The following is a 14,624-nucleotide window of genomic DNA, read 5'->3' as shown; positions in this document are numbered from 1 at the left end:
TATAGAAATTTTATGCATATAAACATACGGGTGCGTTTATTTTCATATAGGTACGATTTTCAAACTGTTACAGAGTGCATTTGATATAAAAAGTTTAAAGTTGATCATCTTATATTTTTAAAATAAATTTTGAATTTTGTATTAGTTAATTTTATTGTTTATAATATAAAATAGCCATCACAAAAATCATATAATCTTCCATCTTTATCTAATAAAAAAATGCAACCAATGTATATGAATTTAATTTATACATAGAATAAGAACTTTATACATATAAACATTCTCTATAATAACTTTATACATAGAAATATTTGGAGTAGAAATATGAACTTTCCACTTATAAACTTTATAATTATTACCATCAAATAATAAACAAACGGAAGTTGGACTTAGACAATTAAAAACATAATCACTATTCAGCCCATTTGGGCCATTAACTTGCCTTTCTCCACATAAATGACATTTGGCTGCGTAGCAGCAGCACATCCGTACGCATTTGCTGATTAGCCTTCCCACACAACATCCTCCCCTTGACGATCTCGACGGTGACGCATCCCTCCGACGATCTCCCTTCACTTTGGTCTAATTAACTCCCTCATTTCTTCACTTTCGTACACTGGCACCACGGCTACTTCGTCGTGTCGTCTTCTTCCCTGCTATCACCATCTACTCCATCCAACTTAATTCGTCTCCCCTGCTCTCGTATTATGTATTCAATCTCAAAGTGTGAATGAAATTATCAGCTTCATCCTCTTTATGAGCCTGAGATCATATGGGTCAACAATTCTAATTTCTTGTAAAACTTATTGTACTGGTCTCAGGCTCTCAGTTTGGTTATCCTAATCTGAGGATGTGCCTCGTATTGTTCTTAAAGAAAAATAGAAACCCTTGTTTATCTCGGGGACCTTGCTGCTTGTACTAACCGGAAAAACAGTTTTCTTGCTTCATCTAATCCAGTCACGAGTAGGATGGTAATGGAACAGGGTCATTTGGTCCTTTCACAATCTTACTTAATTCTTAAAAATTTTAGCTTGAAAATCTATAAAATCGTAGTCTATCTATTTTGAACTCAACCCTTAAATTTTATAGTAAAAACGTTAGGCCCAATACCGTCTCTAGTTCATGACTAACTGTATAAACAAACTAATAGAAGTCCAAATTAAAGTAAATTAGTTCAGACCACTCTCAGTGCATTTTGGAATGCAGAAGTATTTTTTTCCCGGTTTCTAAGCGATTCCTATTAAATCCATATGAAATTACTGCGTCCCATTATGTGCCCAAAACATGCATGTCAGGGTAGAATACAATGGCATCATGCATACGTCCGGGCTGATGCACTGTTAGGATCTTCACCAACAAACTGAAAGATATTATTATCAGCATCAGCTGCAGAACAAGTGGTGACTGGTGAGGTTGGAGAGGATATGAAGACATCGGAGGTGGTACGACAGGAAGGTGGCAAGTGTCAGGTGTTAAGTCATGACTGAAAATGCCATTCCAACTCAAATGACGGCAACTTTGCAAACATGTGTCCAGTCAATTCAGAGTTTTGGTATCTGTTTCTCGTAAGGTGTATTATTTTTTTATGCTGAGTTATTTTTTTTTAGATTTGATTAAATTCATACTCCCTTCAGTTCCGCAATACAACTGTTCTTTTATGTTGTTTTAGATAAGGAAATGATCTTAAGAAAACAACTTTGACCATTTATTTCTATTACATTTAATTTTATCGAAGTTTAATCTATATGTCTCCATGCTTTTAAGTAAATATTTTAAAATTTATTTGTAGTTAAAGTTCAAGTATTATGGAATAAAAATATATCAATATTGGTAGCATCAAATAAGATTTACTAAAATCAATCATGATTTCTTCGTTTTACTATGGAGACTTTTTTTATGTCTATGGTGTTGCGTCACCTAATTTGGAGCCATGGGTTATGTATCCAGTTGAGTCCATTAGGGACGCGTCTTAGGGTTAGACCTAAGATGACCTTAACTCGTCCTCCCATCTATATATTTTCCTTAGTCACGATAGAACAAGTTGGATTTTGTTTAGATTAAAGTTTAACTTCGCTACTTTGCCATGAAATCTCGTGATCGGTTACATGGTCCGTTTGCTCATTATGGAACCTTGCCGGGGACACTTTTGTTGATTCAATTTTACGTCTTTAATCCATAAATTGAGTTGTTTATTTATCTTGTTCTTGCTAGCTTTCGATTGCTTGCAGGAACAAATACCTTCGTGGTTAGGCTAACCTTCATTTGTCGAGATTCACGACAGTCTCTGGAATTGGTGTAAGTCACGCTAACTAGCAACATCTCTGAATAGATATAGTCGGATCATCAACACCGCTCCATTATCTTCTAATCGAAAGATTGAGACACCCTCTTGTACATAAGTAACCCGTCTACTTAAAGGTAAAACAATTAATTAAAGTCCACACTTTATAGCGTAGGTCAGTATCTGTGTCCCAGCTAATTTTCCAAGTACTATCGTTACATCATTACAAACTAGTAACTCTATTTTATAATATAAGAGATCTTACCAAACTTTATCTAAAATGTATTTTATAATATTGATAAAATACTTTATTCAACAACCATTAACTTTTGTACTACTTCCTCTATATTTTAATAAATTTTGGTATATGTTTGATCACTCGTCTTATTTAAAAGTTTTGTATAAATATAAAAAGTATGTAAAATATACTTAAAATATATTTAGTTATAAATCCAATCACAACAAGTTGATAAATATGTATATACTTTTTTAATATGGCAAACGATTAAACATGCACCAAAAAGTCAATAGTGTCGTCTATTTGAATACGGAGGAAGTATTTTATTTGGCACCGATTAACTTTCATACTACTTTATGTTTATAACCACTACCATGTGTGACATTATTTGTACTTTTGCTAATTATTGAAAATTGTCACGAGATTATAGGACAAAGGGAGTACGAGATAATAGTTCAGTGGCCTTCAGGTAAGATTTTGGGATATAAAACGTTAAACTTTCCTTAGTTAATGCAAATGGTTCCACATTCTCGCAAGACTTGCACGGAATGCCACCATTGTCGTCCAAAATCGTCATATCTTCTGGTTCGTGAGGTGAAACCATGGTGACACTAAGTTAGGCAAAAAGAAAATTATCAAAGCTTTTGATTTGCCAATACAATTGACACTGACAATATATTGATTCAGAAATTGTTACAACAAATATTATAACACCAGCCAGAATCATAATTTCAACTCAATTCAATAGATAAGCAACTAAAATCAAATCACTAAGTTTCATATACAGTCAACAACTACTACTGAGATCATCTACTATGCATCAACAGATCTGATCATCCACGAATATATATGCATCAAGTCTCAACAGAGATGAAATTACAGGATATCAACTCCCAATAGATCAACAAATCACGTACCTGAACTTGAATCCAAAAAAAGAACTCACATTAACGTCGGGTTTCTCGGCCACCACGTTGATTGCACGCCCTCAGAGCCGTCAACCAACATAGCCCGAAACCTCCAGTAATGCTTGAATCCACCTCCACCTCGCCGCCTTGGTCAGAACTGTTACTTTTGTGGAGATAAGAAGGTGGGGAGCAATGCTGTGGTTGCCATGGTGCTCGCTGGCTCCTTGAATGTACCACCGAGGGCCGCCAGATCCGCGTGGCGGCGGCGTCGTGGTCGTGGTCGTCGCGAGGACCGGCGGGGAAGGAGGGAGAGCGGCTGGGGAGAGAGACGATGGAACGGTGGTGGCAGGGAGAGAGAGGAGGGAGTGGCGGTGGGAGGAAGAGAGTGGCGGGGGAGAGAGAGGAGGGAGCGGCAGTGGAAGGAAAGGACGGTAGGCCTAATTAAAACTATCGTGGGTATCACTTTAAATGGCTTTTACTGTGAAATGAGTAGTTTCTGGAGAGTTTTGCCTACGTGACACATGGAGACCGATATACCCCCACTGTCAATAACCTAAGTGGTCTCCATCATCTCCGAGTGGGTGTACACGTCATCGACCCGATCCACCGGCGGAGAGCTCGTGTCTGCCAGATTCGGTAGGCCCCGGCCTCTCTGCTCGACTGGATCTTCTAGCTAGCCCCTCGCGGCAGTGACAGGGAGAAGGATGTTGGTTAAACCACGAACCAACAGTGATGGTATAATTGCATGTCCGTGGCATAAACCCGCTTATTATATATTAGCATCAATGTCAATCGGTTCAAATTGTTTTAGGGTGGGAATATAAAAATGAAACAGCAGTGATACCGTTTCAGTTCACAATGAACTGATGATATTGTTATTCCTTTATTAATTGAATGAGTAGTACTTAAATCGAGTTACTTGAGATATATTAGGCTATCGTTTCGCGAGCGTCATGCGTAATTAACCATATATCTGCATGCGTGCGTTATCCGTATCTTTCCAACATTTTTGTTACCAACCAGCAACAGCTGGTGGCATTACAATGCTACCTACTGATAGTGGGTACAACATCGCTTGCGTAGTGTCTTTTGGTCAATTGTCACTTCGGCGCGTTGCTGCTGTCACCATAAGAGAAGTCGCACGTCATGCATGCGCATCAAGTAATCAAGCTAGCTAGGAGTAGAAATACTACGGCAGATGTGTCGATCAGAATGAGCAAAATCTGCCGCTCAGGTCGTACTGTACATAGTAAACTAATGAACTGTACAAATACATCACCAAAAAGAAGTACATTTTGATTTAATGTGGATTTGTGCCCATCCCTAGTCTAGTCAACTATATATGCACATTATTCCCCTATATATCAGCTAAAAATCCGGCATTGTTTCATCACACATAAGAAAAAAAATGTTTCATGGTTCGACAAAAATATTTCAGCTATTGAAGTTGTGAAAAATAATTGAAACATATTCTAAAAACATTTTTGTTGTATGGTATGAAATATTGTGTTTCATCAACTAAAACAAAACATATCTTATCCATGGAAGAAAAACAAGTAACAAACATTACGGAAAAAGTCACCACAACATTTTAATTTAGCTGGAAGAAACATAAAAAATTATCGAGTGAAATATTGAAAAAAATAAAAAGTATCATTTCAGATTTACTTCTTTCCTCTCTCCAGAGGTCATGAAACAACATAAGAATAACTAATAGAACATATCAATCCAACACAAAGAAATATCGAAAATACATTTGACGGAAACATCGACAATCACCAAATATACTACACTAGATTTGGCCGAGGGAGTAGGCAGCAACTGTGAAACCAAGAGTGGTTTGATTAATTGTGATGGAAAATTGGCAAGTGTGAGAGAAACGTGTGTGTTGACTAATGAGGGTCAGGTCGCGAAATCTGTGCCCGCAAAATGATGGTTTCGATTATTTGTGTGTAGGTGCTTGGGGTCAACCTTGGTTAACGATAGTCCGGGATCAAACTCAGGGAGAGTTGTAGTCTAGCACGGTCGAGGACGTCGGGTGATAAGGTGGGACATAGACACATATGCAATGAATGGACATCGTGCGGAACCACTGTATATTCGCGAAGAAAATCCAAGAAGAGGAGGAACACATATGCATAGCTGCATGCGTACACATGCATGGTCATGTACATGCATTGCTATGCATATGCTTGTGCGAGCTAGCTAGCTGGTCAACAAGCATTCTTGCAAGCACTGGGGCCCACCACCATGTATTTGCATGGGAGGCTGATTGGTCCATGCATGCATGCACAACAGCGGAGGCAACGCATGCATGCAGCTCAGTCGCTGGCGTGCGGGCCAGGAGAGGCTGGATGATGTGTGCGGCGGTTTCGGCGCATGCAAGCCGAGGTGTGCGAGCATCGCTGGCGAGGGACAGTGATATTCCTCCGTGATATTTTCGGTGACATTCTGTCATTAACATACGGGTCCGCGTGGGTCTAGGTACATGCAGGCCCACATGTCAGTGACAGAATGTCACCGAGAATGTCACGGGACAATGTCACTGAATCTGAATCCGCTGGCGAGTAGGTCCCGAGGAGCACCGCGGGAGCGCGTGGCTGGAGACTCGCCAATCGGCGGTGCACGCGTGGCCGAGCTAGCTATCTCGTGCACGTACTGGAGGCAGGAGGGTGGATCTTCTGTGGCGTCCGGATCCCCTGCGGCAGTTTAGAAAAAGGGCTACATGGCTTATTCTAGAGCGCTGATTCTAGATCCGATGGCTGAGAAGAGTTAGAGTAGCCACCAAGTTTTAGGGGTATTTTGGTATTTTTCCAATAGAGGATCAACCCAATAAATAGGGGTGCAGTGGTTGCTTGAGTTGGCAACTTTGTGATGGAAATGAAAATGTTTTTGAGAGTGCTTTGTTTACTCTAGTTTGTTTTGACTAGATGTAAAAATAACTCTCTTGTAAAGTTGTTAAGCTTGTGATCTAAGCTTTATAAACTTCGTTTCAAGAATTGAAATTTAAAGTTTACTTGTGAATCAAAATTTTATTTACTGTATTTAAATTTTACGCTTTCCCAGATTTAAATGCTTGTCGATATTTTCTGCTCTGTTTCATTTTTGATATCCCCATTTAGGTCCTCCTATTTTCACGCAGATATCTTTTTCGGAGTTTTTGATTGAATTGGAATTTGTTCCGTCTTAATCTAAGCATGCTCAGTTGCTGTGAATTAAGACGGGATTTTTCGGGGGTAGTTAAACTATAGCTATATTCACCTCCTCTATAGCCTAATCTCATCTAACAATTGGTATCAGAGCCCGGTTATAGTTCGCTGTAACTTAACCATGGCAACGAACTATACCTAGGCTATGGAGAAGTACTCGACGAAGCCGTTCGTTTTCGATGGTGGCTCAGATTTTATGTTATGGAAGGCTCGAATGGAATCTTACCTCCAAGGGTTAGGGTTCAAGGAATGACAGAGTATTATCATTGTCTACCAAATACCCGAGGATACCTCAAATCTCACGGCAGATGTCGTTGCAAAATGGGAGGCAAATTACTAAGCTCGAAATGCACTTCTTGCTGGGTTAGGGTCTGGGGAGTTTAGCACATTGAACCACCTCAAGACAGCTAACGAAATCTGGAAAAATCTATGCTCCTTTCATGAAGGAAGCAAGGAAATTAAATTGGTTCGTCAAAACCAATTCCAGAAGGAATACCAACGATTTGAGATGAATCGTGGAGAATCTATTTGAGAAGATTATTTCAAACATGAGGTCTTCGGTCTTGAGTTTGATACAAATGAAAAGGCTTGACACCTACTCAACAATCTTGATCTTGGACTTTGGGCTATGAAAGTTACATCCATCATAGAAAGAGCACCTTTGAGCTCTCTCACCGTGGAAATGCTTTACTCTAAGCTGAAAACCCACGAGATGGAAATTTTCCATCGCAAAGTTCAAAAGCACTCGATGGAACGTGTAGCTGAGCCCTATTCTAGCACTTGTGCTGATGATACTGCTTTGGTGTGTGGTGGCATCTCACTTGCCGCATTACACTCCATCTCTAACGAGCAGATAGAGAAGATCCCTGAAGATGATCTTGCTCTAATAGCTCGCAAATTCTATAGCGCTTACAACAATGTAAGGCACAAAAAGAAAGGGAGGAGTGGCAATGCCCTCAACTGTTTTGAGTGTGGAGAGCCAAACCACATACGTGCCAATTGCCCAAATTTGAAAAGTAAGAATAAGAAGACGTCCAAACAGCCTAAGGGCCAAAGGCATGGGAGCCGGAAGGAGGAATTGCAAAGGCGATCCACAGAGTACTTGCCACGCTTGAGAAGGTGCAGCTCAGCGACGTCGACTCGGACTCTGATGACGATCGTGACAAGGCCAAGAAGTACAAGGATTTCGCCGGCATGTGCTGCTACGCCGACGACCACTTCATCAACATGTGCCTTATGGCACTTGAGGTCAAGGATGACTCAATGGAGCATCCTAAGGTACGTCCTGATGATGGTCTCTTCCTCGATGATTCTGAAAATGACATGAATGAGCTATTTTGTAATGAGAATTATTCGAGTGATGACTTGGATGATGATGACATTAGTAGAGAAAGAATGGCTAGGGTGATGACTACTCTCACTGTAAAATACAAGCTATGTCGTGCTAAAATTGAGAAACTAAAATCTGAAAAAGTTGATATGTTAATAGAAATCGCTAGGCTTCATTCCATGATTCCTGAGGATGATGATTGCTCTTCTTGCAAAAACTATCTTGCTGAAATTGCTCTTCTCAAGACAAGAAATGATTCTTGTGCCTTAAGAGCTGGGACAACTGCTGGTGCTAATAATGCTTGCTCAAAATGCTATGAATTGAAACTTGTTATTGGTTTGCTTGAAATTGAGCTAAAAGAAATAAAAGAAAAGCTTGATCATGACAAGTCTAGGAGTTGTGAAAGTTGTCAAAATCTTGCTAGTGAGAATGATGAACTCAAAAAGAAATTTGGTTTGCTTAAGATTAGGAACAATTTGCTTGAGCTCATGACAACTAAAACTTATGTTGAAACTTGTTGCTCAAATTGTACTGATTTAGAAGCTGAGCTAAAAGATATTAAAAGTGTTGTTGAGTCTCATGCTTCTTGTGCTTCTTGCATCTCTCTTAGACAAGATCTTGGTTCTTTTAAGAAAGAATGTGCTAAAAAAGAGGAGCAACTAGCCATTCCAGAGCATGATCTTGCAAATGCTAAGAAAGAGTGTGTCAAGAGAGATGAGTCCATAGGCAATCTTGAGAGAGAGAAAATCTATTTGCAGCAGTCTTTAGAAAAGTTTGCCCAAGGAAAGAAAAAGCTCAATATGATCCTAGACCAATCCAAGGTGAGCAAGTTCAACCAAGGTTTAGGCTATGATTTTGCTGAGTCTTTGAGGGTAGGTGGGCATGGGATTCTTGGCTTTTAGAGTGGTGTTATAGAGTTAGCTGAAAAACCTATTGTTTTCAAGTTAGCTAGATTCTTAGATGGCTCTAGCTCTAGTAAACCGAAGCCTGTAAAAGCTGAGAAAGAACCCAAGCTTGTAGAAACTCACAAAGAACCTAAGCCTGTAGAAGCTAAGAAAGAATCCAAGCCTGTAGAAACTGAGAAAGAGCCTAAGTTTGTAGAGAAAACCATGTATGAATGCACCTTCTGTGGTAAGTCTGGTCACTTGGTTGGGTTCTGCTTTAGAAAGGCCAAGAAAGAGCGACAGGAGCGTCTTAGGACTTTGAGAGCCATGCGTGGAGATCCTAGAGTTCCTGAGAGGTTTGAGTGTGCTTGTCACTGTCGTTCAAGTGGTGTATCTCGCTTTCCTCGCCGAGATATGCACCCTCGATGTGACTTGGCAGGGTTGGAGCAGAACAGGTGGGACCAGCATATGCATCATACTATTGGTTATTCTAACTTTGGTTCTACACCTCGATTGAGACAATACTGGATTCTTAAGTCTTTGCTCACTAACCCCAGTGCTAGATCAATGAGGGTTGTTGCTTCTCACTTCTAAGATCTTGTAGTGAGGTAGATCGACACTTGGCTTTGATCTTTTTGTTGCAGGTTATGCCATGTGATCCTTTACCTCTTGATGGCACTTAGACCGGGCTTGTACGACTTTGTGTGCCTGGTTGCAACATCTAGGCCAGACTTTTGCATGTCTGCGTGTCTTTTGCTAGGTCAGTTGATGTTTACTGCTTTTGCACTTACTTCAATTCATTGCCTTGTGTTTCATCTAATATCGACAAGTTTTGAGGGTGAGTGTGTGTTATTTGATGATATGGCTTTTCAGTTGCTGTTCTGAGCTTCTTGTTAGCTTGATCTTCTTGGCTGAGTCTCTTAATATCTTCCTGTATCTGCTGTTGGATTGTCTTGATGTCCTATGAGCTATATGCAGTGACATGGGTTGACATTAAGAGATTCCCTAAAACTGGTTTGGTTTAATCCATATGGCTTCAGTTCAAGGGGAGTTCTTTGCTTTGCTCTGCATTTACACCTAGTGCATCATGTTTGAATACCCATCTTGCATTCTATCATGTTTTCTTGCATGTGAGCTTTGCATATTATCTCTTTCACATCACTTTATTGTGCATGTTTTACATATGTGTGAGTTTGATCCCTTGTCTAGCTTTGGTGTGCTTTAGAAGCTTGTATGAACATGACATGTTTAATCAAGTGCGTTGAAACTTGTCTAACTTGAATTTTTCACTTAAACATAAATCTTGTACAAGTGCTTATTCTAAGAGTTTGCTTAAATTGAAGTTTCTTTCTCATACTTATGCCATGCTTTACTCCTTCTTTGCAATAGTTGGACGCTTCATGAAGGTCGTGATGCATCTGGTCGAGGCCTTGCAGCAACGTGCACATCCTACCGAAGGTAGGGTCTTGCTCACTCCGGGCAGACCAAAACCTAATGACTATGGAATTGGGTTCACGACCAGGGTGATACCGGTAAGCCGAATGCCGAAACATCAGGTCGTGCCTGGCCCTGAGCATTGTCATCAGACTGTAGGCGGCCTCCTGGCAGGCATGCTCATGCGAGCCTCCGGCTCCTTCTGCTTCCAAGTTAGGGAGGTAACCGGGGATTCCATGTAGCTCCAATCTGACTCGGTGGGGAAGCTCACCTTCGAGAGGGTGGATTGTGGTGTACTCTGGCTCAAAGGGGTATCCTGCCGTGAATGAGACTCTTCCCAACTCCGCCACAAATCCAGTCATTCCGTTTCCACGGTGATACAAGTGGTGGTCAGCCATCTAAAGAACACAAGGATTTGGAATCAATAGATGCAAAATTTTGTTTTAAGATAAATAAATCATAAAAGAAACAAAGTAAATAAGGTTTTACCCGTAAATCGATTTACTCACGTTTTTCAACCAAAGGGGTTTTGTCTTTTTAAATCACTCACGCTTTTGAAAAACACTAGCCCATTTTCAAAACACTCTAACTTTCGCAAACTATGCACAAACATGAAAAGCAGAGGGCTCTTAGGGTTTCCATTGGGCTGATCCTACGGTCAAAGGAGGCTCTGATACCAACTTGTCACGCCTAGAAATTCCTCACACGAATTTCTAAACTTAATTGTGTATTAAATCCCTGTCCAGGACCAGCCAGGGTACACAAAAAGACAATGTCGATTACAAAAAGAGAGTGATAAATGGTGCATAAGGATTAACAAGGGCAGGCTAGGGTTAGTTGCAATAAAGCAGCGGTTAAACAAATAACAGAGATTAAAATGAATAAAGGTAATTGAATACAGTAAAGGGTAAGTAAATAACAGTTATAAAATACCACAACACTGTCCAACGTTACACCACGTTGCAATAGGCCCAACCACTACTCAACGTTACACCACGTTGCAGTAGTCCCGAGTGAAAACCAGCTTACTCAAGTTATTAAAGGTTCACTAATCACAGTGAAGATGGGAGTTCGCCCGTAACCGTGGGCACGGCTATTCGAATAGATTATACTCTGATCAGAGGTGTACTACTATACCCACAAGACACGACTCCACTACACTTGAACATGCGCCGACATACCACCATGGTATACCAGAAAGGAGACCGTGATAGGACCCGTCACACAACCCTACCTATTTAATCGCACTGCACTTCAGGTTTCACCCCCTCCTTTACACCAAGTCGGGCAGTCCCCTCTTGTGCCTTGGTAGATCCGGAAGCAGCAGAGGCTTTCGTTACACCACGATTGCCCGTCTATACTCCATCACGCCTACCCTTGCCTCGGTACGTCAAATAGTTCGAAGCCATGCTTCAAATCCCATCTTACCCATTTCAGCATGTGGTTAGCACTTAATTACTTCCAGGGTTTCCCGTGAACCGGTCCTTAATTGCCATGGGTGCGACTCTCAAAACCATGCACCCACAGCCCACCATTATCAATATTTTAGTTGACATTAACCCGAACCGGGTAATGAATCATTATTACCGCTATTTAGAACTAAGCATGATTAAAGGTGATCCCATGAGCTACTTGTTCTAAGCACGGCTAAGTGTTAACCTAGGCCTAACTCTAATCAGGTTACCCCTGGTCCATCAATGAATAAAATTGGATCAACAACGGCATAATAATAAGGTTTATCCGAAGAAAATAAATACAGTAAATACTTTAATTAAAAAATGCATACTTGAATAAATAAAGTGGGGAATTTTCAATAATAGGTTCAATATGATCAAAGATGAGTACCACATGCCTTGCTCTGGCCCCTGGGGAACTTCAGCGACGATCTCGAAGTAAACCGGCTCGTCAGCGGGGTCCGAATCTAAGCGACAAGCACAAAAATAAATAAAACAGGCACAAACTCTACTGAAACATCAAAAGAAAGTAATTTTAATGGATTCTTGACAATTTTATGAATTTAATGAAATTTGAATGGACCTAAACGGAGACTAGATGAATTACTTATGAATTTTAGAAGTTTTCTGGGTTTTTTAACTAAACAGAAAAGTCCTAAATCAATTATTGCGCAATTAATGGGGCTGCTGACGTCAGCGAGGAGAGAGGAAGTGCTGACGGCTGACAGGTGGGGACCACCTGTCGGTGAGGGAGAGGGGGAAGGAGGGACTGACACGCGGGCTCGGCAGAAGAGAGAGGAGAAGGGCGCGGCGGCGGCTGACGGGTGGGGCCCGTCGGTTGGTGAGAGGGAAACAGAGAGGGGAGCGGGGAGAGCGGCTCGGCCGACGGCGGCAGCCGACGGCGGCGACAGCGGCGACACTCAGCGACGGCGCGACGCCGATGACCGGCGTCCGGCGACGGCGCGCGGCGCACGACCGAGGCGGCGGCGCGCGCGGCGCAGCCGGGCAAAGCGGCGGCGACGGACTGGCGCGGCGACGACGACCGGGCCACGAGCGCGGGCGCGGACGGGCGCGGACGGCGGCGGCTTGACGACGACGTCGTGAAGGCGACGACGACAGCAGCGGGCGGCGGCGACGACGAGCTCCGCACACGTCCAGCGACGGCGTGCAACTCGGTGGCGGTCGGCCGGGAAGGAAAAGAGAGAGGGGAGGAGGAAGGAGACGCTCACCGGCGGCGGCGACCGTGCGGTTGAGTCGGTGAGGTCGAGGCGGTGGTGGTGACGCGGGTAGGCGCAGTCGATCGGCGAGGGCGGCGGAGATCAATCGGCGACGGTGAGGAGGTTGGGCGCGGCGGCGACCGGGTGGCGAGAGAATGCGCGGCGCTGGGGGTGCTCACCGGCGACGACAGGGGCGGCAACCAGTCGGCGACGGCAAGGCGGATGTGATGACGCGGCTGGACGGCGACGAAGGGCGTCCGGCAACGAGATCGAACGGCGGCGACGACGGGGCAGCGTGGCGCCGGCGGTGGGGATTTATAGTGCGGGGAGGCCGGCTAGGGCGGGGCGGAGGTGGGAGACCGAGTCAGGCGCGGCGAGGACTCGGCGACGGCGGTTGCGGCGGTGGTTGCAGCGGCGGCGCGGCGTCCGGCTCGGACGCGGCCGGCGCGAGTGCGGGCGAGCTGGCGCGGTCACTGACAGGTGGGCCCCACCTATCAGTGGCACGCGGGAGGAGGGAGGCGGCAACGGACTTCGCGGGCGCGGCACGGGCGGCCTAGGCGGAGGGGAGCGCGCATGCGGGGAGGAGGCCGGTCGGCTGGGCCGGCCGAGCGGGAAGATGGGCCGGCTCGGCTGGGCCAGCCCGGGAAGGAGGAGAGGAAAAAGAAAAAGGAAAAAGAAAAGGAAGGGAAGAAAATTGGACTTCGGCCCAATTTGAGAAGGAAGGGAAAAAGAAAGGAAAAAGGAGGGAAAAAGGAAAGCCCCACTTTTGCGGAGTTTTAAATTAATTTTTTTGGCCAAATTTTATACTTCTGCAATTTGAGTTTAACTCCAGTTAGTTGGTTTGCGAGCCTCGATTTAATTAAATTAGGTTCTTTCAGAGGGATTTCTCTTGAGTTAATTAAGCCAATTGTTATTTACGGATTTTTTTTACGATTTTAGGCTTAGGACAAAACTCCAGGTGTGACAAGTGTGTAGCACCAAAATCAAAAGGTACTGTAGCAGGTACGGAGTTAACAGGAAACGTACCCAGTATTACTTCTGGCGCAGCCTGTGCTTCTTCTGCGGTGACATGGTTCACGCGAGCTTGCACGAATCTCTGCTCGTTACGCTTCGGCTTCGGGCACTTGTCGGTAAAGTGACCTGGGTCGTCACAGTTGTAGCACACTCCAGGCTTTGCACTTGCATCCCTCCTGGCTGGAGGAGGTTGAGCTGTTGGTGGAGGAGCGTTCTGTTGTTGGGGAGCTGGTGCTGGAAGAGCGTGTTGAGGTGCAGCACGATGGGACGAACCACCACTGTAGAAGTTGTTGGGGTTGTAGGGACGGTGTTGGCGGATAATAAAGGTCGATTGCCCGTGCTGCTGACTCTGTGGGTGCAGGCCGGTATGAAACCGGGGCTTCTGAGGAGGCGGCTGGTTAGACCTGAACTATGAGGCCTTCCTTTTTTTGTCCATCTGGAGGAGTTGGTCTTCTAAAATAATTTACCTGTGTACTTAATATCAGTAACTTATCGTTGGTTGACTCACAGCTCTTTCATCTTAAGTCTCGAGGAATATTTTAGCTCAAGTGATTCAACTAGATGCCACGATGGGGGTAGGTAAAGGTTCCCAGTATGTGTGACCTAGCACCATATCCACCAACCACTGTTCTCACTGAAATAATTAATCAATACA

Source organism: Oryza brachyantha, chromosome 10 (assembly GCF_000231095.2).
Source record: "Oryza brachyantha chromosome 10, ObraRS2, whole genome shotgun sequence".
In the NCBI taxonomy this organism is placed as follows: domain Eukaryota; kingdom Viridiplantae; phylum Streptophyta; class Magnoliopsida; order Poales; family Poaceae; genus Oryza; species Oryza brachyantha.
The sequence above is the reverse complement of the archived record's forward strand: the minus strand, read 5'-3'. Positions refer to the sequence as shown.